This window comes from Giraffa tippelskirchi, chromosome 9, assembly GCF_054371585.1.
Source record: "Giraffa tippelskirchi isolate mGirTip1 chromosome 9, T2T-mGirTip1v1.2.pri, whole genome shotgun sequence".
NCBI lineage: Eukaryota > Metazoa > Chordata > Mammalia > Artiodactyla > Giraffidae > Giraffa > Giraffa tippelskirchi.
Genome location: NC_137283.1, coordinates 150,780,247 through 150,806,450, shown reverse-complemented (window position 1 = coordinate 150,806,450; position 26,204 = coordinate 150,780,247). Strand labels below are relative to the sequence as shown.

General features: G+C 44.1%; 2 long non-coding RNA genes across 2 annotated transcripts in view; one reads left to right on the top strand and one right to left on the bottom strand.

Annotated features, from left to right (window-relative positions):
- LOC145520225 (uncharacterized) overlaps positions 1 to 17,561 on the bottom strand; it is a 70,967-nt gene extending 53,406 nt beyond the window's left edge. The window contains exon 1 of the long non-coding RNA XR_014064323.1: positions 17,445 to 17,561. This is a non-coding gene — a long non-coding RNA (uncharacterized LOC145520225). The remainder of the gene's footprint in view (positions 1 to 17,444) is intronic.
- Positions 208 to 24,184, top strand: LOC145520224 (uncharacterized). The gene is made up of 3 exons (XR_014064322.1): positions 208 to 286; positions 11,372 to 11,504; positions 22,327 to 24,184. It is a non-coding gene; the product is annotated as an uncharacterized LOC145520224 (long non-coding RNA).
- Positions 24,185 to 26,204: the final 2,020 nt, after the last annotated feature.

The following is a 26,204-nucleotide window of genomic DNA, read 5'->3' as shown; positions in this document are numbered from 1 at the left end:
TCCCAAAGAGTTGGACACAACTTAGTGGCTAAACAACAACAATACACACACGTACTACATAGTTCTCCATTTACTAAGACAAAGCTATGCAGTCGGGCCCAGAGAGGTGCTTTATTTTGATGAATGTAGGTTCGAAGACCTCTAGAGCGTTACATTGTTCCTGTTTAGTTGTTCAAGGACACTGGAGGGATGTGGAGCCCTGGGGAATTTAGGAGAGAAACATCCTGCCGCGGCCTTTGAGGCTCCGAACAACTGCAGCAGGACCGGAAAAGGTGCTCACGTGAAGGTGGGTTCCTTCCAGACTTATTGACAGAAGGGATTTTAGGTCAGTGTTTATCCTTCAGGAAACAACAGGGAAACAGAAATCATCCTGCATTCTGTGAAGGAGGTTAGCAACCAGCTCACAAAAGAGCAAATTTCTGACACTGAACAAAAGAAAGTGTTGTTGAGTCTGGGGTTGACTTGGGCAGTGCATCTGAACATATCTTTCTGTTCCGGTTGAGTCACTGGGTAGACAGGAAAAGCTACTCTGTGGCTTTACTTGTTTCTCATTTAGCAACTTGATTCAAAATTCAATTCTTTGGCTACAAACTCAAGTTTGCACCTTGGCTTACCCAAGAACTGGACTAGATAGGTAGATGGACCCACATAACCCATTACTGCTGTTAGAAAAACAATGATAATAATCTTATGTTTGTAATTATAGTTATTTGCACTCATCTTGTGAGTTCAAAGAATTGAAGGAGCTTTTTGCATTTGTGTGGCTATTTATGTCAAACTTTGTAAAGACCGGTCATCTTTGTAAGGAAGCCAGAATTGCTAAAAACCAAGGATGATCTGTGACAAGAACAGGTAAAAAAAATTCCAGATCTAAGCCATAGTGGCCGTTTCCATCAAGGTGACCTGAATGGCACCCAAGACACAGAGGGTGGACAAGGAAAACAGGGGAGCACAACAGGGTTTTGAAGGACACTGGAGAATACAGGGGAGAAGGGTAGACCAAGCAAATGAAAAATCAGAATACAGGTAGGCAGCAAAGATGGAAAACTCAAAGCCTGTGGGAAGCCGATGGGTCAGGAGGAAGCTGGTCAGGCTGCTGCTATTATATTGAAGGTTGGTATCTGTGTGGGCTTAATGCAAAGGCCACACAAGATGGGTGTTTGGGGGCCATATATGGACTTCATGCCACTCGCTGCCCCCCTGGGGTCTAAGTCTGGTTCATGAGATAGGAGGTAGAACCAACCAGAACAGACAATTTGTGTGGAGGAAAACTAGATAGAATTTGTAGGATGGGCCTGAAGGCATGGCTGGGTCTCGCAAAAGAGCATGGGAGGATTAGGGAGAGACTGGCAAAGCCGGCAGGTTAAAAATACCTCTACTTCTTTTGTGTTATTATACTGAAACTGTGTGTTTAAAAAGAATTCTATTTTCCAATAGAAATGTGTTCAAACCAGCAAGGTGGGCTAAGTGAATATTTACATAGTTACAAGAAGCCGGATGTGCTGCAGTCCATGGGGTCACAAATAGTCAGACAGGGCTTAGCAACTGAACAAAATACTTTAGCTGGACTTTGGTGCTCATGTTATGTATTTCTATGAACATCTGAGGGCCTGATCTTGTTTTTAAGTATGAAAGAGCGGGGATCCATCATTTGAATTTTCTTGATTTATTCATCTCTAGTGTATACCAAAGGAAGATCTCAAGTAAGCAAAGCAAGCAAATCAAAAGAATATCATAGACATCCAGGGTGCCTATTGGCTCAGTTTCTGCATGAGGTTATTTGAAAGGAACAAAACAGTTTTAAGATCTTTCTGGGGGGAGAAATAATTCAGAGGGAGAAGAGGAAGGAATTTATATTAATAACACCTATGCTACTTTCTTTACAACATGTTAAACAAATTATTTCATCTAATGGTCATTTATTTAATTTAAAAAAATTTACAGACAAAGGAGCTACAACTCAGTGTAGTTTACTTGAGATAGCCAGAGTGTAACTCTCCATGAATCATGTCAGGAGCACATGATTTTGTTTTGGAGCTGATGATGTTGTCCACAAGCGAAATTTCTTCTTCCTTGGAAAAACAGTTTTGGCCTTAAGGCCTTCAACTGATTAGATGAGACTCACCACATTCTAAAGGATACTCTCCTCCACTAAAAGTTTGTATCTGTTAACCACATCTGCAGAATGCCTTCAGAGAAACACTTAGATTGGTGATTGATTGAATAACTAGGTACTAGAGCTTAGCCAGCTTGACCTATAAAACTAACTGACTTAACTCCCAAACCTGTGTAACTCTGTTTTATAAGACAAGGATAATCCTGGCTGGGAAATCAAAGAAACCAGAGCTCTTTTATGATACCCAGGGTTCTCTTCAGGGTCAGGAAAGAAGTTTGGCTCCTCGCCATTCACCGTGAGTAATGATCCCTAGTTGTGGCTTGGCTATGCCTTGGTGACCTGGGGCCCGACCAAGTCCTAGGCTCCTTATCTTGAGTTTTTTTAGAGTTTGCTGGTCAGTCTCTTAGTATTATATTCTTACTACCTTTTCAGGGGTTTCATTTGGTTCATAAATGAATCCACAACTCTTCAAGTCTTCTATCATTGACCCAAATGTAAGCCTTGACAATTATAGCCTCAAGCATTAATTGGTTCTGAAGGTCACCATGCTCCTTCTACAGTGCTTCTCTTCCGTAAACACTCATTAATGAACCCGATTCAGAGAGTCCTGATTTTATGGAGCCTCATGCTCTGATGACCTTTAGGAGCTCAGCGGGGGTTGAAGCGGGTCAGTGGTTTAACACACTGAACGTATGGCCCTGAGAAAACTGGTCGCGTCAAGACTACCTTGTCTAGTCGATGCCTGATTATAAACTTTCAAAATATTTCCTAATGATGGCTACTTCTGAGAAAAATCTATGACCAGTACTTAGCAAGTAGATCTTGTTGACAAATTACTGTCATTCTAAGTGTGTGTTTGCCTATAAATATATTCGCAAGGCAAAAAATAGTTTATCATTTTTATTTTCTGTTTCTGTTTGCTTTTTTTGCCTTTTCTTTCTCGCTCCCTTTCTTTTTATCTCTGCATTGTTTTCCCAGGCATGGTTTGGCTCATCGGTGATTCAACTCTGTAGTTACTGGAGGTGCAAAAATATTTTTTCAATTCATATTTTTCCCTAAAAATTTTTCCTGACGTCATCACTGTCAGTGCCGCCATATGCAAAGATCTGCTGTCTTTCGTCACACTGTATGTGCTCCTTTGAATTAGTAATAACAGCTGATGGGTTGTGATGAAGATGGCCTAGGAGGCCACAAGTAATTGTTTCTCTGATGGCTCTCCTGCTGCACCTCAGGTGTGGTTGAGGCGTATGACTCTGCACTGAACAAAGCTGGTGTTCTGGTCCACACCCCCAACCCTTCTCAGTCCAGCCACCTTCCCTTTGTTTCCCACTGCTAGTCAGGTCCTTATTGTTTAAAATCTTACATTTTAAGAAGGATAACACAGAAAATTCACAGGAAAAAAGGAGTAAAAAATGGAATATTGGACTGATTAAAAAAAAAAAAAGTGAAGGCTTTATACACCTGTTGAGGACTATTCAGTTCAGTTCAGTTCAGTCACTCAGTCATGTCTGACTCTTTGTGATCCCATGGACTGCAACACTCCAGGTTTCCCTGTCCATCACCATCTCCCAGAGTTTGCTCAAATTCATGTCCATCGAGTCAGTGATGCCATCCAACCATCTCATCCTCTGTTGTCCCCTTCTCCTCCTGCCTTCAGTCTTTCCCAACATCAGGATCTTTTCCAATGAGTCAGCCCTTAGCATCAGGTGGCCAAATATTGGAGCTTCAGCTTCAACATCAGTCCTTCCAATGACTATTCAGGGTTGATTTCCTTTAGGATTGACTGGTTTGATCTCCTTGCAGTCCAAGGGACTCTCAAGTCTTTTCCAACACACAGTTCAAAAGCATCAATTCTTTGGCACTCAGCTTTCTTTATGGTCCAACTCTCATGTCCATCCATACATGACTACTGGAAAAACCATAGCTTTCCCTGTACAGACCTTTGTTGGCAAAATAATGTCTCTGCTTTTTAATACACTGTCTAGGTTTGTCATAGCTTTTCTTCCAAGGAGCAAGTGTCTTTTAATTTCATGGCTGCAGTCACCATCTGCTGTGATTTTGAAGCCCAAGTAAATAAAATCTGTCACTGTTTCCATTTTTTTCCCATCTATTTGCCATGAAGTAATGGAACTGGATGCCATGATCTTAGTTTCTTGAATGCTGAGTTTTAAGCCAGCTTTTCCACTCTCCTCTTTCATCATTGGGATTATTAAGTAAGTATTTTATAGACAATGCCTTAGTTTGCTTTGCCCTAAATTAGAAGTCCACGAAGAGACTACCTTCTAGATCAGGACTCCCCGGTGGTACAGTGGATAAGAATCTGCCTGCCAACGCAGGGGACACAGGTTCCATCCCTGGTCTGGGAAGACCCCACAGGCCATAGAGCACCTAAAGCCCATAGGCCACAGCTACTGAAGCCTGCCTGCCCTAGAGCCTGTGAACGCCAACTACTGAGCCCAGCTCCTAGAACCCATGTTCTGAAACAAGAAGCCACCGCAATGAGAAGCCCATACACCACACAAAGAGTAGTCCCCCCACCACCACTGGAGAAAGCCCACGAGCAGCAATGAAGACCCAGTGCAGCCAAAAACTTTATTAATTAATTAAGTTTTAAAAAGAACATCTTCTAGATCAGTAGGGGGAAAATAGAGGCTTCCCAGATGGTGCTAGTGATAAAGAACCAGCCTGCCAGGGCAGAGGACCTAAGAGATACAAGTTTGATCCCTAGGTCAGGAAGATCCCTGGAGAAGGGAATGGCAACCCACTCCATCCTGGAGAATCCCATGGACAGAAGAGCCTGGCAGGCTACAGTCCATAGGGTCGCAAAGAGTCAGATAAGGCTGAAACAACTTAGTAAGAGTACTAGGGTAAAATTAAGAGTTTGAAAGTTTCTGAGATTTGATGATTTCTTGTTATAACAGAAAATTATTTAATTGACCTTCATTTATTTATTTAAAGAGTATAGACAATAATATTAATATAGTATTTATTCACTCTTCAACATCAGACCCTGTGTCAAGTGTTTTACATACATTAACTCATTAAAGCATCTCAATAACTCTGTGAGTTAGTTCTCACTATTATCCTCACTTCAGAGATGAGAAACTACAATATAAGGAGTATAAGGAGGTTAAATAAAGTTGCGACTAATAGAGGGTAGATTTATAAAATTGAAACTTTTCAGACACCACAACTCTAACTAGCTTTTGCATAAAACCCCAAAGACATGGCACTTTCTTACACATTTTACAATATTATTTAGCCCATTCAGACAGAAAGATTCTTTTGGCATTTTGCTAGGCTTTTTTTTTTTTTTTTGCATTTTGTATTGTTTCTAAAAGTTTGCTAGGTATTGTGGACGATGCTTGTTAGAAATTTCTGGTGGATAGAAGAGGACTGTGTAATTACATAGTTACGTTCATTTATAATTTATAACACCACACAAACCATTTATATGATTTTATTAGAATCCTCACTGCAATGGAATTTATATAGAAATGCACATTTAATACCATTTTGTTGGTGATATTAATTTTCCTGAATGATGGCATGGCAGTTATCATCTGACTTTCTCTTTCAGAGCCTCTGGAAGTTGCCTATTGTCTATTGTATTAAATCAGAACCCATTTGCCTGGTTTGCAAGGCTTGCAATAATCTAACTCCACCCCTCCCAACAACCTCACGTCCCAGGGAGGCGTCAACATGACTCTTCCCTCCTGCTACCTGCTGCACTTATGGTCTCCTTGACTTGCTTCTGTGGGTTCCCACCTAGACTGCCTTCTCCTTGCATTTCATTTTATTCAAACCTCTGCTTGGAGGCTACTCACTCTCGTCTTCCTTGTTCTGTGGACTCCCCACATTAGTCTTCTCAACTCCTTCCGCTTCCTTCCTAACAAGCTCCCAGAGCATGTATTATCTGATTGCACAAACTGAGCCCTTGGTTATATCCTTTCTTGAACTCTAATCCAGTGCTATTCAAATGTCAATGGGGAAAAGAATCATCAGTTCCTCAAAATATTAAAAATAAAGATTACCATATGATCTAGCTGTTCCCTGGTGCCTCAGGCGGTAAAGAATCTGCCTGCTATGCAGGAGACCTGGGTTCAATCCCTGGGTTGGGAAGATCCCCTGGGGAAGGGAACAGCTACCCACTCCAGTATTCTGGCCTGGAGAATTCCATGGACTATATAGTACATGAGGTTGCAAAGAGTTGGACATGACTGAGCAACTTTCCCTAGCTATTCCACTTCTGGGTATGTACCCAAAAGAATTGAAAGCAGAGTCTCAAAGAGATTTTTGTACACCCATCTTTATAGCAGCATTATTCACAACAGCCAAAAGGTGGAAAGAACCCAAGTGTACATAGATGAATGAATAGGTAAGCAGAATGTGGTAAATCTGTATCTATATCTCTATCTATATACACGCACAGAGGAATATTATTCAACTTTAAAAACAAAGGAAATTTCAACACACACCACCACATGGATGAACCTTGAGGATATGATTCTAAGTGAAATCAGGCAGTCACAAAAAATACTGTACAATTCCACTTACATGAAGAACCTATGTAGTTGTATTCATAGAAACTAGAAGAATGGTTGCCAAGGGCAACCAGGGAGGAAGAATGGGAAGGTACTGCTGAATGGGAACAGAGTTTGGATTACAAGACAAACAGAGTTCTGGAGGGTGACTGCAGAACAATGCAAATGTACTTAACACTGCAGAACTGTATGCTTAAAAATGGCTAAGATGGTACTGTTACATTATGCTATAAAACATATTTCACCATGATTTTTTAAAAATTTGAGAAGAGAATATAAAATGACAGTCTCTCAGCTCAGTGGCAAGATTCATATTTTTGATGTTTTCATCTGGGTGGAAGGGAGGAGAAAACATTATCTTAATTATCGTTCCCAGGGGTTTGGAGGCAGGTAGTCTCCAGGACAAATTTAGAGATGCTTCTAGTTTTTGCATGTTTGTAAAATATTGCCTGTGACTGTAAATGCCTCTGAAAAAGAGACTGAGAATTTGCGTTTTATGAAAACTTTGATGTCAGGCACTTAACTTTCACCCAGTGTGTGACTTACCCATGATCATAAAGGTATCAAGTAGAAAAGCTGGGGGTTAAATCGGTGTGCCAGAGACATTGTGGTGGGTTCACCATACCATTTCCTGTTGCTGGGCGCACAGGGAGACTAGGCTTTTAGTCTCAGTTGACCTTGCAGTTCAGTTCCTGCCCCGTGCCTGAACTCTGGCCTAGGCACCTCTGACCTCTATGAAAGAAGTGCCCAGGCCTGGCCCTTAAAGACGTCCCGCTTAGGGCTCCCAGCGCCTTCTTCTCCTTCCTTAGCAAGTTTGAAGGATGTGAGCTCCAGACAGCAGTCCTGTGAAATGGAGAGTGGCTGCCAGTAGTGCCCAAGACTGAAACCTGAGTGAGAGATGAACGTTCACTGTGACCAGGCACTGACATTTCACAATTTATATACTTGTTACTGCAGCATAGCCTGTTTTCTCCTGACTAAATCCATACCCTTGTCCTTCCAAGACAGTACTCTACCTCCCAGAGTCTAGGACATAAATTTCTCCTGTATCTCCTGAAGCATTAAGGATAATGTTAGGCTTGTAGCAATTTCCACTCCTCCCACCCCCCGACTCCAGAAAACCTTTTTGGCATCGTTGTGGTTTATGAGAATGATGCAAATTGCAGGTTGTAGAGAAAGAGATGGAAAAACTCACTCTGACAAGGGAAGCAGCTCCAAGGGCACCATTTAAGTAATTTTTAACTTCAATTTCCTACTCCCACCTTATGACCCCAATTCTTTTTCTCAGCTTGCTAGTGTTATTTTTCTAAACCTTCAGAAAGCCAGTGCTTTGGTTTTAGCAAACCAAATGCAAAACAGAACACTTAAGGAAAGGTTAATGATTATTTATAAATAAATGATTGTTGCCAAATGACTCTGATGTTCAGAGTTGAGCTCATGTAGGACAAATGAGATACATTCCTGAATAACTAAAGCCAGTTCCAAGGCACTCTGTGAAACAAGCCTGCCAGGCCATAGAGGCCCTGATGAACACATGGCCTCACACACGAAAGCAGGAAATGGAAGTGGGAGACTAACGTTTGGGCAAGTAGAAGAAATGAAGACAAAGACAGCGACCCCAAAGCTGGAATCCTCCGATTTATTATTTTCAAAATATCATCTGAGCATTGTGTTTTCTCTACAGTGGTCCTCGATGTATATTTCCCACTTTGCTTCAGTAATAGGAACACCAATACTTAGCTGGGCACACGGCCTTACTAAATATAGACGGTATTTCCCAGTCTCATTTGGCAGCTGTTTGTAGACATGGAACTAAGTTCCAGTCATATCCACCTCATGGGATCTGAGAAAAAGTGATAGCTACAAGTTCCAGGAAGTGTCCCTAAAAATGATAGGGGATGCTTCTTCTCTTTATTATCCTCTCAGCTTTCTGATGGAGATATGGTGACCATAAGCATCTTGGACCATAAGCATGAGGACCAGACTCTCGAGTTGGTGGTACCTGGGGTCAGATGATCCAAGAGTTGCCATAAAAGCTCTGAACTGCCTACACTCAGACTTTTGTATGAGAGAGATAATGTACTTTATTCAGTTCAGTTCAGTAGCTCAGTCGTGTCCGACTGTTTGTGACCCCATGGACCGCAGCATGCCAGGGCTCCGTGTTCATCACCAACTCCCAGAGCTTACTCAAACCCGTGTGCATCGAGTCAGTGATGCCATCCAACCATCTCATCCTCTGTCATCCCCTTCTCCTCATACCTTCAATCATTTCCAGCATCAGGGTCTTTTCTAGTGAGTCAGTTCTTCACATCAGATGGCCAAAAGTATTAGAGTTTCAGCTTCAGCATCAGTCCTTCCAATGAATATTCAGAATGGATTTCCTTTAGGATGGACTGGTTGGATCTTCTTGCAGTCCAAGGGACTCTCAAGAGTCTTCTCCAACACCACAGTTCAAAAGCATCAATTCTTTGGTGCTCAGATTTCTTTATAGTCCAACTCTCACATCCATACATGACTACTGGAAAAACCATAGCTTTGACTAAACGGAACTTTGAAGCCCAATGTACTCCATACCTCCTAGTACGTTTAAGCCTTCCCTAGTGGCTCAGTTGGTAAAGAATCTGCCTGCAATGCAGGAGACCTGGGTTCGATCCCTGGGTCAGGAAGATCCCCTAGAGAAGGAAATGGCAAACCACTCTAGTATTCTTGCCTGGAGAATTCCATGGACAGAGGATCTGGGCAGGCTATAGAATCGCAAAGAGTAGGACATGACTGTGCTACTAACTTCACTTTTCATGTTTAAGCCACTGTGATTAGGAACCTTAAAGATAGTAGTGAGTTGGGTCTACCACAGTGAGAAGTTTTCTAGCTTGGTTAATTGTCTTATTTATTGTCTAAAATGCACACACTTTCTCCATAATGCAGACCATAGAAGGCAGATGATACATGTAAGTCAATCTTTGGTTCACATTTTTTTTTTAAGTAGTCAGGTGCTGGGAAATTTAGTATGGAAATCCTTCCACTGAATATTTGCACCTGAAAAAATGTGAACATGTGTCAAACATAGTCTCCAGGCAGTAAATAGTTCATGTCTCAACCAAAAATTTTTTTTTTAAAAAATTAGGGTTTGTGTTAAACTGACAATCATGCTGTAACTTTGAAACTATAAACAAAAATATCTTTGCTCTTAGCACTATTTTGTTGCTTTAATTATTATGAGGTCAATGCTTGAAGATAAAAGATAAATCAGAATGTCTAGGAGTTTTTGAGCACAACATAAACTCTCTCTCTCACATACACACACAAAATTAAGTAGTTTTTAAAGATATTAGAGTCATATGCATTCTTAGTTAAATAGTTCCAGTTTAAACAGAAGGGGAAAAAAAGCTTTAGGTCTATGACAGTTTTACTTTACAAATTCAGAATGGTAAGTGGTATTAGCACAAAAAGTCTACTTTGGGCCCACTGTTACATGACAACTAATACATATTTGATGAAAGAATAAATGTGTGCATATAAATCTGGAATTTTTTTTCCCTTTTTTTAATACCAGTTGTTGTTGTTCTGTTGCTAAGTCGTGTCCAACTCTTTGTGACCATTGGAGTGCAGCATGCCCAGCTCCCCTGTCCTTCACTACTTCCTGGAGTTTGCTCAAATTCATGTCCATTGAGTTGGTGATGCTATCTAACCATCACATCCTCTGCTGCCCCCTTCTCCTTTACCTTCTGTCTTTCCCAGCATTAGGGTCTTATTTCCATAAGTCTGCTCATCCCATCAGGTGGCCAAAGTATTGGAGCTTTAGCTACAGCAACAGTCCTTCCAATGAATATTCAGGATTGATTTCCTTGAGGACTGACTGGTTTGATCTCCTTTAACACCAGAAAAACGTTCACTTAAATAACAAATTGAATTCAGTAACCATTCCTTGAATGTCTACATGTGTCAGGCTCTATGCAAACCTCTGGTGACATGAAGATAAATGAGACATGGCCTGGACTGCTGTCCTGAGAGCCCAGTTCATAGGGGAGCTAAGGACATGAATCGCCATTCATGATACCCAGAATCGCTCCAAGTCCTAAACTCACACAATGAACAAAACACTTTTGAAAGAGAAGGAAGCAGTTAATCCTATCTGGAGGTGAGAGGAGACATCTAAGGAAGTCTTGTGGAATAAATAGAATTTCTCCAGGCATAGGAAGTGGGGGGAGATATTCAGGAGAAAGAATAGCAAATGCAAAGGAATCAAGGGTTGAAAGTGCAGGTTATATTCCGGAAATGATGGCGGCCGGGACGCAGCTGTGAGGCTCTGCTGGCAGCCGAGAGAATGGCTATTTCCATACTGAGGGGCAGCCTGATCACAGGACATGGCACCCGTGCTACCAATGAGACGGTTCACTGGGACACTATTGAATGTTAGAAAACACAGTTTTCTGGTTGAAAATAGCAGGTGGAGAGAATATATTGCTTGCGAACCTAAAAGGCCCCTCGGTGCATTCAGGCTCAAGTTCAAGTTCATTGTGAGCCCTTCCAGCCCATTTGCAGTCTGGCACCAGGTTTACATTTCCAGTCTCATCTTCTGCCACATACTTCTGCTGCAGTGCCAGATGCAGTGTCTTTGCTAGAGCAAATGAACACAGTCTTGGGTTTGATGTCTGTGTCAGAAGCTTTCTCTATCTCTTTTATATTTTAATAAAACTTTATTACACAAAAGCTCTGAGTGATCAAGCCTCATCACTGGCCTCGGATTGAATTCTTCTCCTCCAGAGGCCAAGAATCCCGGCATCTTTTGTGGTTCAGCAACAGCTGTTCCTCTTGGGGGCTCGTCCGGGATTCTTCAGAACAAGGTAAGGATTCTTGGGGCTCTAGTTCTTTGTTCTCCTAGCGAACATGTTTTCTGCTGTACTTTGCTAACTCTGCAGTGTGCTTGTGTGAATGAATGACGTGCCCTGTGCGAAGCAAATGAGGAGCCCTGCTCTGCGGTTCCGCGGTGACCTCATACAGCTTATGGCAGAAACCCTGTCAGGGGCTTATACCGACTTGCCAATGGACTTCCCTGGTGGCTTAGACAGTAAAGCGTCTGCCTACAATGCGGGAGGCCCAGGTTCTAATCGCTGGGTCTGGAAGATCTCCTGGAGAAGGAAATGGCAACCCACTCCAGTATTCTTGCCTGGAAAAGCCCATGGACAGAGGACCCTGGTAGACTACAGTCCATGGGGTCGCAAACAGTTGGACATGACTAAGCAACTTCACTTTCTTTTGGGTCTATGGTGTGCAGTCCATGACTTGGTGAATGGTTTCTTTTCCACGCCTGTTAGACAAGAGGATCAGAAACTGTTCTTATTCATACGGGACAGACAAGAGTTTCCTTGTTTCCTGCCATCTGTCATAATCAGTTTATTGGGACCTGAACTACCTAGATATTCCTTAGAATAACTCCCTAGTCCATCACATCAATGACATTATGTTAACCAGAAGAGCTAGAGGTCCAAAGGTCTGTAAACTAGTAAAAGGGAATGTGTTAGTCGCTCAGTCGTGTCTGACTCTTTGCGACTCCGTAGACTGTACTCCACCAGTCTCCTCTGTCCATGGCAATTTCTGGGCAAGAATACTGGAGTGGGTAGCCAGTCCCTTCTTCAGGGGATCTTCCTGACCCAGATACCAAACTCGAGTCTCCTGCATTGTGGGCAGGAAACCCAGTGGCAATCCAAGGGCAGGAGAAGATGAAATGTCACAGGTCAAACAATGAGGCAGAAAAAAGATACAAATTCCTCCTTCCTCTGCCTATTATTCTATTTATGCCCTCAACACTTTGGATGATGCCCACTCCCATTGTGGAGGACAATCTGTTTTATGAGTTCACCAATTCAAATGTCAGTCTTACCCAGAAACACCCTCACAGACAATCCAGAAATAATATTTAATCTAGCCACCTTGTAGCCAGTCAAGTAGACACATAAAATTAACTATCACAAACCATTAACTTTCTCATGTGTTTACTAAAGAGAAATGAAGAGTTCGTTCCATGCAAAGACTTGTACACAGATGTTCATAGTAGCTTTGATCATGATATGCAAAGACTAGAAGCAACCCAAATGTCTATCATCAGATAAATGGATAAGCAAACTGCGACTGATCTGTGCAGTAGACCATTACTCATCAACGGAAGGCAATGGTACATGTAGTAAGAGATGCATTTTATTTAATTTTTTTTCTTTTTTCTTTTTTAATAAATTTATTTATTTTAGTTGGGGGCTAATTACTTTACAATACTGTAGTGGTTTTTGCCATAGATTGACATGAATCAGCCATGGATTTACATGTGTTCCCCATCCTGAACCCCCCTCCCACCTCCCTCCCCATCCCATCCCTCTGGGTCATCCCATTGCCCCAGCCCTGAGCATTTGTCTCATGCATTGAACCTGGAATGGTGTTCTGTTTCACATATGATAATATACATGTTTCAATGCTATTCTCCCAGAACGTCCCACCCTCACCATTTCCCTTAGAGTCCATAAGAAGAGATGCATTTTAAAAACATTAGACTGAGATGGTGAGAGAAGCAAGGCATGAAATATGACTCAGTTTATATGAAATTCCAGAAAAGATAAATTTCGTCTATGGGGACAGAAAATGGACCAGTGGTTACCAGGGGTGGGGAATTGGGGGAATTAAATAGAATGGGCCACATAGATAACATTTCTGGAGTAACAGAGATGCTCTAAGTGATTTTGGTGGTGACTTGTGAATGTATCATTCAAAACTCATCAAAGTGTACACTTCAAATGGGTGTTTTTTTTTTTTCTTAAGTAAACCATACCTCGATTTTAAAGTTTATTTTTTTAAATGTGGTTGAGACAGTTTATACTCCCACCAACAACATATAGGTGTCTATTCCTTGATAGCCTCTGTATCATTAGATGCAATCATGTTATGATTACATCTTTAAATTTTTACCATTCTGATGGGTAAGAAGCGCAATTTCCAACTTTTGAGGTAAACATCTGTAGATCATGCAATAGGTATTAACATCTATGAACAAATACCACACTGGAGAATTCTATCCTACGAGTCATCACAAATGAAACTATTGCCTGTGAGTCACTAGGGTGATCAGTTATGCTTCCTCATATTTTCATTCCTAAATAACTACCGTAATATTCCACTGCTCTCTAAGAATTTCAACAATTCAGGTTCATTCCAATCTTACTGTCAATGTTTGTCTTTTATGTTTTGTCACCTTGCTTATTTTTCCCAAGTCTCAGATTCATGTAAAGATGGCAGAACTTTAAAGTGGAAGCAGAGAAGGGGCAGTCACTTTAATCCAAGTACTTTCTCTCAGCACCCTCCCTCCCTCACTCCATTTTTGATGTGAACAATTGCTGTTTCCTACTGCAGCTTCAGGACAAGACCCTCCCAACCTGATTACTGTCCCTAAGCTACTCCTACGTGGAAATGCTAGAGCCATGGCAGATCTTAGAAATCATGTGCTCCAACCTGCACATTTTACAAGTTAAAAACAACTTTCATCAAGCAGCTGGTAGTGGCAGACTTGGAATTAGAACCTCAGACTCCTAGACTCTGCTATTTCTATACATTCGCTGCCTCATTGGTCAGCAGAATTGCAGCTCACGTGAGTCATTCAGAGGTGGGTGTCCAAACATGCAGCTTCTCACATGGCAAAGCTTTGGAAATATGGACAGTCCATGATATCATGAGCTGATACATATCGCTTTATCTAAAGAAATAAATGTGCTGTGATTTTTAAGATTTAACAACCAAAAAAAAAAAAAAAGAGCTAACGCCCTGGAAAATTCCTCAGTGACAGCTACAACTAGGGAAAAAATATTTGTTTTTCTTGTACAATCATGTATATTTGCTTAGAACAACCCTGGATTGTGACTTTACCCTGGCATAATTTTTTAATAATGTCTTCTTTCACTCTGAAAAATGTCCTATTTTAAAAGAAAAATTACATTACCACTGTAATTACATGGGATTTCTAGCTAATAAGCTGTCCAGTTCCCTCTGCTAATTTTTCATTACCTCTTTAAAGACCCAATATCCAAGTACATTGCTTGGGACTGGGGGTTAGGGCTTCAGTGTTTGGATTTGAGGGGAACATAGCTTAGCCCCTAACAGGCAGTAACAGGACTTTTTCATTCACTGATTTGAAAAGCACTGCACAACACGGCCCAGTATACTGCTTACTTGCCAGCTTGGGAGGTGGTAAGAGGTTGTGTCAAACAAGAGGAAATTAATGTACCAATTCACCCACCATACAGATGACAAGCCAGGAAGCATGACCAATCAAAAGTGTCCCACAAGGACCACAGCATGTCCTGGGGCTCCATCCTGGGAGAGGAAATGCTCCTATGTTCACTAACTCAACACTTGCCCACCCTCCAAGGTGAGGCACAAACACCATCTCTTCCTGAAAGACAAACCTGATGCCCACCCCCCTTCTCCAGTCTCAGTCGCACCTGCCAGAGAGATGGGAAAGTTCTCCCAGTACCTCTCATGTAGTGCTCATCTCTTCTGATAGCTCTTATCACACCATGTTACTATACTTTATATGTACCTTATAATAAATGAATACCATTTATTTCTCAACTAGACCAAATCTTTTCTTCCTGTACCCCCAAAACCCAACCTACCTAAATGATTTGGTAGACAATACATGATTAGTTGAGTAAATGAAAATCAGGCTTCCCAGGTGGCACTGGTGGTAAAGAACCTACCTGCCAATGCAGGAGACATGGGTTCAATTCCTGGGTTGGGAAGATCCCCTGGAGGAGGATATAGCAACCCACTCCAGTTTTCTTACCTGGAGAATCCCATGGACAGAGGAGCCTGGCGGGCTACAGTCCATAGCGTTGCAGAGTCAGATGTGACTGAAGCAACTTAGCATACACCCACAGACAACAAATGATTGAATAAATGAATAGGTAATTTGTTTTTCCCGTATTCTTTCTCAGCTTAGGCTGGTAGACCACCCAGAGAATAGACACATGTAGACAAGATGTGTTCACTAACAGAGTCCTACATCCAGCCACATGATCATGTGTGAAACTGTCAGAAGAATTAGAGAACATCAAAATCCCATATTGCTCTGCTTCTTAAATGTGTTATACACAAGCACTCATATGGAGCTAACGTGCCAACTTGTTGGGATGTTTCCTTGTCTTTCCATGATGTCAGGCACGAGAATGGGCTCTCTGAAAACTCTGCCGTTCAAGTCCTGGAGCCCAGCTGCCTGGGTTTGAATCCCAGCTCTCCTACTTACTAGCTCTGTGCCCTTGGGCAAATTACTGAACTTCTCTGCATCTCAGTTTCGTTTGTAAAACAGAGATAATAATAAGTACACCTACTTCAACCTACTCCACAGGGCTGTCATGAGGAAGAAAAGAGTTAATATACATAAAGCACTTTGGATGGTTCCTGGAGTGTCATACTTTAGTGTTTGCTCCCACCGCCGTGGTATCACTGTCAGTTATTATAAATAAAAGGGAATCATTTAGTTTGGTTCTGACCCAGGTGGCTCAGTGGCAAAGAATCTGCCTGCCAATGCAGGAGACAGAAGAGATGCAGGTTCAATCCCTGGGTCAGGAAAATCCCCTGGAGAAGGAAATGGCAACCCGCGCCAGCATTCTGGGCTGTAAAATCCCATGGACAGAGGAGCCTGGTGGGCTACAGTCCATGGGATGGCAAAGAGTCAGACACCACCGAGACACTGAGCGCACACACTCTGTCATTATCATTCCAATCAATCCCCCCAGTGCACCACCCTACAAGGGGCTTTCATAGCCCTGACCTGACCTTGCTGGGCCTCCTGACCCAGGTGCTTGTCTGCAGACCCGGTTCCATCAGGGGTGCCCTGGTGGAGGCTGCAGGTCACAGCTGTTTGGAATGCAGGTTCCTTGGGCCACAGGGCCCCCATCCGCCTTTCCACCACTGTGTGTCCTGTGGGACTGGTGGCAAAAATAAAGGTCCTAGTCACCTCCTCCAAAAGAGGGAGGGGAGTTTGTGAAGGGAGCCTTGGTGCTTTTCAACATTAAATCACAAACAGCAAGGAATAGAATGGAGATAAAAGAGAGAGAGGAAAAGGAGAGAGGAGACAGAGAGGGGGAGAGAAGGGGTGGAGAGAGGAGACCGGAAGAGAGACAGAAGGAGAGGGGAGGTGGGAACACGGGGGAGGAGGAGGGGGTGGGGGCAGAAGGGGAGCTGGAAGAGGGGGGGGCAGAGGGGGGGCGGGAAGCAGAGGGGAGCCCACACGAGAGGGACACTCCAGGCCCAGGCCGGGTCTGGGAGCTGTTCCAATGATTCCCCGCATAAAAACAACCCATGACCACCAACCTCCCCAGCACCAGCTGTTTCCACTTCCGTAACACATGTTCCCTCACGTAAATTGTTTACTAACTTCACATCCAGATTTTTTTAAATAGAGGAAAACCTGAGGTTTGTCTGCACCCACCAGAAGAGCAGAGATAAGGGGGTGGGGGTGGGGTGGGGAATTCAACAACAAACAAAAGGAAAAAGCAGAACGAGCAATCCAGGAGATCCCCCGAGTTTCTGCAGAGCAGCACAGCTCCTTCACTCTGCTGGCTTCCTGAGTCAGTGAGGGGCTGCCTCCTCCACGCGGCTGCATCTGCATCTGCATCGCACCCACAAAGCCCAGCAGCCCAGTTCCAGAGCAAAAAGAGAGCCAACACCAGGGGAAGAGCAGAGCTGGCACCTACAACCCTGGCAGCAGCAAGCAAAGTGCCACACTTGAAAGCCCAGCTCACCGCGAGAGGATACTGCAACCTTTGTTGGGTGGTGTTGAGAGCACGGGGTCCCAAGTCAGACCTCCAGGTTCGAGTCCCATCTCTGCCTCTTGGGAGCTGTGTGACCTGAAGTGAGTTACTGAACCTCTCTGTGCCTCGGTTTTATCATCTATCAAAGGGGGAGAAAAATAGTCTCCACCTCCTGGGGTGGCTGTGGGGTAAAAGGAGTTAAAATAAAGCACTGAGAATAGTGCCTTGGGTTTTACTAAGCCACTTTTTACCTAATTTTACAGACTGGAATTTTTTACCTAATTTTTAAAACTAAAGTTTTTACCTAATTAAAAAGATTAGAATTCTCTGCATCTCTTTAATATTCTCGCCCCAGATTTATCATGGGATTCTAGTTGAACATGATGTTCTCAAAGAAACATCAAAACCACAAAAGTGGTCGGAAACATTGCATATGAGGGTCATACATGAAGCTCCTAGCAGTATACATACTCTTCCAAAATGTACGTAGGAGGAAAATACAAGAATTTCAAAATTGAACAAAGTTTAATGTTCAGATACATTATGTCATTGGTCTAAACCACGTAGGAGGAAAATACAAGAATTTCAAAATTGAACAAAGTTTAATGTTCAGATACATTATGTCATTGGTCTAAACCTCTAAAAGAATATTTCTGTTCCCCAAGTGAACAGAAAGTATGTATTTCTAGCCACAGTTCTTTCAACCCGTAAGTAGCCAAGACACTAGATATTTATCAAAGACACTGCATTTGAGCATTAAAAACAGTACTTTGTTCCATCAAGGGTACTTCGAGGACAGTTTATTTACACCACCTCTCTGTGATTCCACAGCAGATACACTGAGCAGAACAGGGGATGATTGTATTATTGCTCAATCTTACTCCCAAGTGTATCTTTACTTCTTTGTTAAAATTTGTCCACATTCAAATATTAGTTACTTCCAAGTATTATTCTAGCTTAGTAGTCTGGTTTCACTATTAATTTTCTAATACTAATTTTTCTGATTTTATAACTAGCACATACACATGCTACACAGGTTTTATTTGCGTCCTCTAATTCATTCTCCACTGGTCACAGCCCCAGGATGGAAGTATCAAGAAGGTGTTTCTCAACTCATTGGTACTGACGATGTTGTTTGTATTTCCACGTGCTTTTGGCATGTGACCTTTTCTTATCTTTAATATTCAGGAAATTTGCAAGCTTGTATTATTTTGGGGTGTAAGGGTGAAGAAATAGTGTGTCCATGGAAGTTGGCAAAAGATGCTTATCAGGCCTGACATCATATTAAACCAGAATCCCGTGATAAACCTAGGTAGAGAATATCAAAGAAAAGTGATGAATTCTAATTTTTTATAATTTGGTAAAATTCACGTGTGCATGCATGCATGCTAAGTTACTTAAGTCATGTCTGACTCTTTGTGACCTTATGGACTGTAGCCTGCCAGGCTCTTCTGTCCATGGGATTCTCCAGGCAAGAATACTGGATTAGGTTGCCATGCCCTTGGGCTTCCCTCATAGCTCAGTTGGTAAAGAATCCACCTGCAATGCAGGAGACCCCAGTTTGATTCCTGGATCCGGAAGATCCACTGGAGAAGGGATAGGCTACCCACTCTAGGTTTCTTGGGCTTCCCTTGTGGCTCAGCTAGTAAACAATCTGCCTGCAATGCGGGAGACCTGGTTTCAATCCCTGGGTCAGGAAGATTCCCCTGGAGAAGGGAAAGGCTGCCCACTCCAGCATTCTGGCCTGGAGAATTCCATGGACTCTATAGTCCATGGGGTCGCAAAGAGTTGGACATGACTGGGTGACTTTCACTTTCACTTCCTCCAGGGAATCTTCCTGACCCAGGGACTGAACCCGCATCTCCTGCACTGCAGCCAGATTCTTTACTGCTGAGCCACTGGGGAAGCCCCAAAATTCATGTGTACATATAAAAAAATAATGCTTGGTAAAGCCCAGGTACTATACTTGGTGCTTTAACTCATTTTATCCCACAGCCACCCCAGGAGGTGGAGACTATTTTTCTCCCTCTTTGATAGATGATAAAACCGAGGCACAGAGAGGTTCAGTAACTCACCTCAGGTCACACAACTCCCAAGTGGCAGAGATGGAACTTGAACCTGGAGGTCTGACTTGGGACCCCGTGCTCTCAACACCACCCAACAAAGGTTGCAGTGTCCTCTCGCAGTGAGCCGGGCTTTCAAGTGTGGCGCTTTACTTGCTGCTGCCAGGGTTGTAGGTGCCAGCTCTGCTCTTCCCCTGGTGTTGGCTCTCCTCTTGCTCTGGAACTGGGATGCTGGGCTTTGTGGGCGTGATGCAGGTGCAGATGCAGCCACGTGGAGGAGGCAGCCCCTCACTGACTCAGGAAGCCAGCAGAGTGAAGGAGCTGTGCTGCTCTGCAGAAACTCGGGGGATCTCCTGGACCATTGTTCTTTCTGCTTTTTCCTTTTGTTTGTTGTTGAATTTTCCCCCCTTATCTCTGCTCTTCTGGTGGGTGCAGACAAACCCCAAGTCATCCATAACTGATTGTGGTTCAGCGTATCCCATGGAGAATATATTTTGTGTATATATCAGCATGGTTTACATCCTCTCTGGTGGCTCAGAAATGAAGAATCTGCCTGCCATATAGGAGACTTGCGGAAAACAAGGGCTCTATCCCTGGGTTGGGAAGGTTCCCTGGAGAAGGAAATGGCAACACACTTCATTATTCTTAGCTTTCCTGGTGGCTCAGATTTTAAAGAGTACTCCTGCAATGCAGAAGACCCGGCTTCGATCCCTGGGTTGGGAAGATCTCCTGGAGAAGGAAACGGCAACCTACTCCGGTATCCTTGCCTGGAGAATTCTGTGGACAGAGAAGCCTGGTGAGCTACAGTGCATGCAGTCACAAAGAATAGGACACAAATGAGTGGCTAACACTTGCAGCGTGCTTTTGCTTCCAAAAGCCTGCACTTACGGGCCTTCTGCAGAGCCTGCCACGGGCTGCTGGGCCTCTCCATGAGCACCAGCAGAGCTTGCACAGCCCTCTTGGGCCTTGGCCAATGGCTGATAAGTCAGAGCTGTGAGAGACCAGCTCCTAGGCCTTCAGGCAGGACAAATCCAAGGCGTAAGTGACACCCTGGAGTTCTGTACAGCAACGCTCCCTGGAGCTTCATCTCAAATTGCACAATGGCCGACTTATCCTCTTCCTTGCTTCGCCTTCCCCACCACACTCCCGGTTTCTTCTGGGGGCATCTTACCAAAAGTGAAATATGAAAGTCACTCTGTTGTGTCTGACTGTTTGCAACCCCAGGGACTATAGAGTCCATGGAATTCTCCAGCCCAGAATACTGGAGTGGGTAGCCTTTCCCTTCTCCAGGGGATCTTCCCAACCCAGGGATCGAACCCGGGTCTCCCTCATTGCAGGCAGATTCTTAACCAGCTGAGCCACCAGGGAAGCCCAAGTCTTAACAAAAGTCTTCACCCAAATCCCCGCCTCAGGGTCTGCTTCGGAGGAACCCAAGCAGGAGGAAGGAGCAGGCCTAAGTGGAGAGCAGAGTGGTGTCCATGAATGGGAGGGAAGGCAGGGTGTCTGGGGAGACAGGAGAACTTGGGTGTGGGAGGAAAAGGATCTTTCTGGGTGTTTCTATGATCTCAGTTATTAAAAATACTGTCTCCAACAGCCATAGAGAACAGACTTATGGACACATCAGAGGAAGAGGGTTGGATGCATTGAGAGAGTAACACTGAAACATACACCTTACCATATATAAAATAGATAGCCGGTGGGAGGTTGCTGTATAACACAGGGGGTGCAATCCAGTGCTTTGTGACACCCGAAAGGGGTGGGATGGGGTGGGAGAAGGGAGGGAGGTTGAAGAGAGAGGGGACATATGTATACCTGTGGCTGAATCACGTTGTTGTATGGCAGAAATCAACACAATATTGTAAAGCAATTATCCTCCAATTAAAAATTTAAAAAAGAGAGGAGAATTCCTTGATTAACAGAGGTAAAGCAGTTTCGATGGTTTCTAATAGCTGAATGAATAAACACACTCTATAAAAAAAAAAGTCTCCAGTTGCTAGGGAGTAAGAGGGGTGTGAAATATTTGGCTGCAGGAGTCAGAGCGTGACTGTTGTAAGGAAATCTGGTGAGACTTCTAGGCAGTGTGCATTGATGTTCTCCAGCCACATTGGCTTCTCAGTGCAGGCTTGAGAAGGTGGGGGGTTGGATTAACCAAGATTGGGGTTATTTTAGGAGAGTAGGCTGAAGGGTGGAGGGAGCTTTCCTGGTGGCTCAGACGGTGAAGAAACTGCCTGCAATGCAGGAGACCTGGGTTCAATCCCTGGGTCGGGAAGATCCCCTGGAAGCAGGAATGACAACCCACTCCAGTATTCTTACCTGGAGAATCCCGTGGACAGAGGAGACTGGTGGGCTACAGTCCATGGAGTCATAGAGTCGGGCACAACTGAGTGACTAACGCTTTCACTTTTCAGGCTGGAGGGAGAGAAGTTGAAGGGTGTCGGGGTAGATGAAGGGGGGTGGTTATGATGATGAAGGACCTTTGATGGATATAGAAGGAAATGACAACATTGGAGGGGTGACCTAGGAAAGGGAGTGAGAATAATGGATTGTAGATCCTGGTGAAGTTTGAGTTGTCGGTGGAGTGGTCACAGGCTGTGACGATGGGAAGTGTTGGGCAGATGGCGGGGCACCCAGAACAGAGGCCACAGAAGTGATGAGGTGATCATCATGTCAGGGTCAAAAGTGGGAGGCTGGCATGGAGGAGAGAGCCAGACTACCGACTGTTCGAGGCCCAACTCTCTGAAGCCTAATAACTAAATGCTTAGATATTCTATACATTTGCCTTTTAAATTTGTTTTTGCTTGTTTTTTGAGACTTTAGCAAAGAAATGAGGAGCTGAGGGTAAAGCACAGAAGATGAGATGGTTGGATGGCATCACAGACACAATGGGCATGAGTTTGAGTAGGCTCCGGAAGTTGGTGATGGACAGGGAGGCCTGGAGTGCTGCGGTCCATGGGGTCGCAAAGAGTAGGACATGACTGAGCGACTGAACTGGAACTGAAACAAGTTGCTCCCAACCTGTTCTCATTGGATCTGCATTGCTGTGCCCTGGAAGGCGGCATGACCCCTCCACACACACACCTGGACACGGCAGCTTTCACTTCACCCCAGAGTTTCTCTCAGTCTTGAGTGTAAATTCTTTGAATTGATAATATCTAATTTCCATGGTTTTCTTCCAGCTTGGTTTGAGGGGAAAGAGCCGTGAGCCTTGTTCTCAACTTAAATAAACTTTGAGCAGTTACTGCATTCTATTGCGCTTCCCAGGTGGCGCTCGTGGTAAAGAATCCGCCTGCCCATTCAGGAGATGCCAGAGACTCAAGTTCAATTCCTGGGTCAGGAAGATCTCCCGGAGGAGGAAATGGCAACCCACTCCAGTATTCTTTCCTGGAGAATCCCATGGACAGGGGAGTCTGGCGGGCTACAGTCCATGGGCTCGCAAAGAGTCAGACACGACTGAGCGACTGACTGAATTACTCTACAGACCCTCTTTGAATCCAGGCCTGTGTCTCTACCCTCCCCTCCTTTCTGCAGAAGTCCAATCTTCTAGAAGGAAACTCATCTCCTACAATCAAGTTAGCACTGCGGAGTCTCTTTCAGTTTTCCTGGTAACACTTAGTCTTGGCGGCCCAATGACTCTGACTTACTTACAACAGGGTGACACCAGAAAGGAGGCAGAATCTCTTTCCTCAGCATCTCTAAGCCAAGCATCACTTCCTCCATCATACATGTGCATGCAGACATACATGTAATGCACATGGGCTTGTGAGTACCTCGCATAACCCAAGGAATGATTTCCAAAGCAGGACCACTGGGCAGGATGGCTAAATGGTAGAAGTCAAGAGACATGGGCATGCCCCATGACTCTCCTCCTGGTTTTCAGATGAGATGTGACCTATGCAGTGAATCCTCAACCACTGTGAGGTGAGAACACACTTTTCCCCAAAGTGCTGAGCATAGCAAGCAGGAAGAGGAAGGTCAAGGAGATGCTGGCAGCATCCTTTTCTGGATCCAGTGGTGGCCCTGAGACTGAGCACATGAGTGATGCAACATCCAGTCTGGAGGGCATCTGGCAGCACTTGGGGCTTCTCTACAAATGTTCTTCCTGCCCTCCTACCAAATACAAGTGCGGGATAAGGAAGATACTGGCTGTAAAGATCTTTTCCTTCTTTTGAACATATGCCTGTGTCATGCGGCTGTAACTGAAATTTTTTGTCCAAATGGCTAAAGTTTTTGAGAACCTCAGTGAGCACAGCTAATCCCCCTGCACAAGCAACAATTTCAGCAATGGAGTTCTTAATATGAAAGGTGTTGGAAGAGTTTCTGCAATGAGCTTTGCTTCATGCCTGCAAACAGAGCAGTCAATACCACCATGAATTAACTTTTTCTCCCAGCAGCTTGCCAAGTGGCACTAGCGGTAAAGAACCCACCTGCCAATGCAGGAGACATTAGAGACTCAGGTTCAATCCCTGGGTTGGGAAGATCCCCTGGAGGAGAGTATGGCAACCCACTCCAGTATTCTTGCCTGGAGAATCCCATGGTCAGAGGAGCCTGCTGGGTTACAGTCCATGGGGTCACAAAGAGTGGGACATGACTCAGAAACATCACTTAGCAGAAGTTAAAAAAGATGGAGAAACTCGAATTTTCTCTTCAATAAAAAAAGATTGGCTCCACTCCTGTCTTGTCTAAACATACAGTATGTATGATTCTTTATTTACCACCTGCAGCCTGGACTCTGCCTTTTACCAATGTCAACTATAAATATTCCATCCACTAAATGTATTTTCCAATATTTATCCAAGTATCTGCAGAGCCAACTCCCCATTATCCGTGGTGCAGGTTACCTGGGCTCTGCAGAGCACCTCTCTGTCCCCTTGGCTGGTCCAAAGCCTCCTTCCAGTCCTCACAGCACCATGTGTTGGATGCTGGATCTACAGAGCTCCCCAAAGAGCCAGCCACCCTTACAGAGAGGGTGATAGAAAGCATTAGGATGTGGATGAAGGAAGAAGTGGGGGTACCTACCACCTAGACCAGTTTCATTATTTCTCCTTCCTCGTTGTCAATTATTAAAATGCCAACACACATGCTTAACATATCACCTCCAGTCTTACTGAAGTTACCTGGATTATATACTATGTCCAAATTAATTTCTTCCTAAAACCTGATGCAGAACCACGAAGCTGGGAAGTTTGTAATATGTGTCCTATTTTAGGATAACATTCAGGTAAAGCCATGCAAACCTGTCTATCACTGAAATGTTCATTTCAAGTCGTGTTAATTGAAGGCAAGTTGATTCATTTATACACAACAGTTCTCTCATTTCCCTTTGAGCAATTGTCAAACGTGCTTGACGCAGAGCAAGTGACCTTCAAATGCTAGGCGGGAAGGTGGGGGTGTTGGTCTGGACTGTCAGTGTAGATTTGGCAGCATGAGTTGGTCCAAAGAATCCTGATTTCTTATGCATGAACTACTGACCCTGGTGCTGGGGCCGGGAGAGCAGGACGGGAAGGAAGGTGAACTCCCGCTGATTCAGGGGCCCTCCCAGGCTGCCTTTTCCACGCTGTCAGCATTATTCACCTCACTTTCCTCTCCTCCCTCTTCCGCCCCACCGTAAGTCCTATCCCTGGAAGCACTTTTCAGTTGCCAGGAATCAGGGACATTGGGAAACCATCCAAAAAAGCTGGGTGGCTACTTTGTTTTTCATGGCCCGCACGGTAACACATGGCCCCGAGTTTAGCACCGGGTCATAGGTGCGGACACAGCATGGCTTAAAGGAAGGAACGCAGCATCAGAAAGAGAGGTCTTCCAAGGCTCGGGTACCAAACAAGCATGTGACCTGGAGACCAGCCTTCCTTACGGGCCTGTCTAGGTGAAGGTGGAGAAATGTTCCATAGGGGTTTCAGGATTTTCTCCTCCAGCTCATTTACATGGAGCAATGCTTCTCATGTTGAAACTGCTGGTCTGAGGACCACATTTTCAGCAGGAAGACAGCAGGCCCCCATAGCCATCTAATTTCCAGGAGGTAGAACTACCATGTGTGGAAAAGAGAGCTAGTGGGAACCACAGGGAACTCAGCTCGGTGCTCTGTGGTGACCTAGATGAGTGGGATGAAGGGTGGAAGGGAGCTCAACAAAGAAGGGATGTATGTATATGAGAGAGTCCTTTCCTAGGCAGGTTGATAAGAAGTCTAGGGGTCCCCAAGGAGAGAGGGGTCTGGAATTCTCAAGGAGGAAGAAAGGACAAACTTTTTTTTTTTTTTCCTTTTCTCTCTACAGTCCTTAGGATTATATAACAATAATGTATCCTGCCTGAGGACAGTCTCTGAATTAAACTCTCTGGATTCTAATTCTGTTATCTTAAAATGTAAATTATGGGAGTAGGTCTGTCTTTACAAGTTCAGTTCAGTTCAGTTCAGTTGCTCAGTCGTGTCTGACTCTTTGCGACCCCATGAATCGCAGCACGTCAGGCCTCCCTGTCCATCACCAACTCCCGGACTTTACCCAAACCCATGTCCATCGAGTCGGTGATGCCATCCAACCACCTCATCCTCTGTCGGCCCCTTCTCCTCCTGCCTCCAATCCTTCCCAGCATTAGGGTCTTTTCCAATGAGTCAACTCTTCGCATGATGTGGCCAAAGTATTGGAGTTTCAGCTTCAACATCAGTCCTTCCAATGAACAACCAGGACTGATCTCC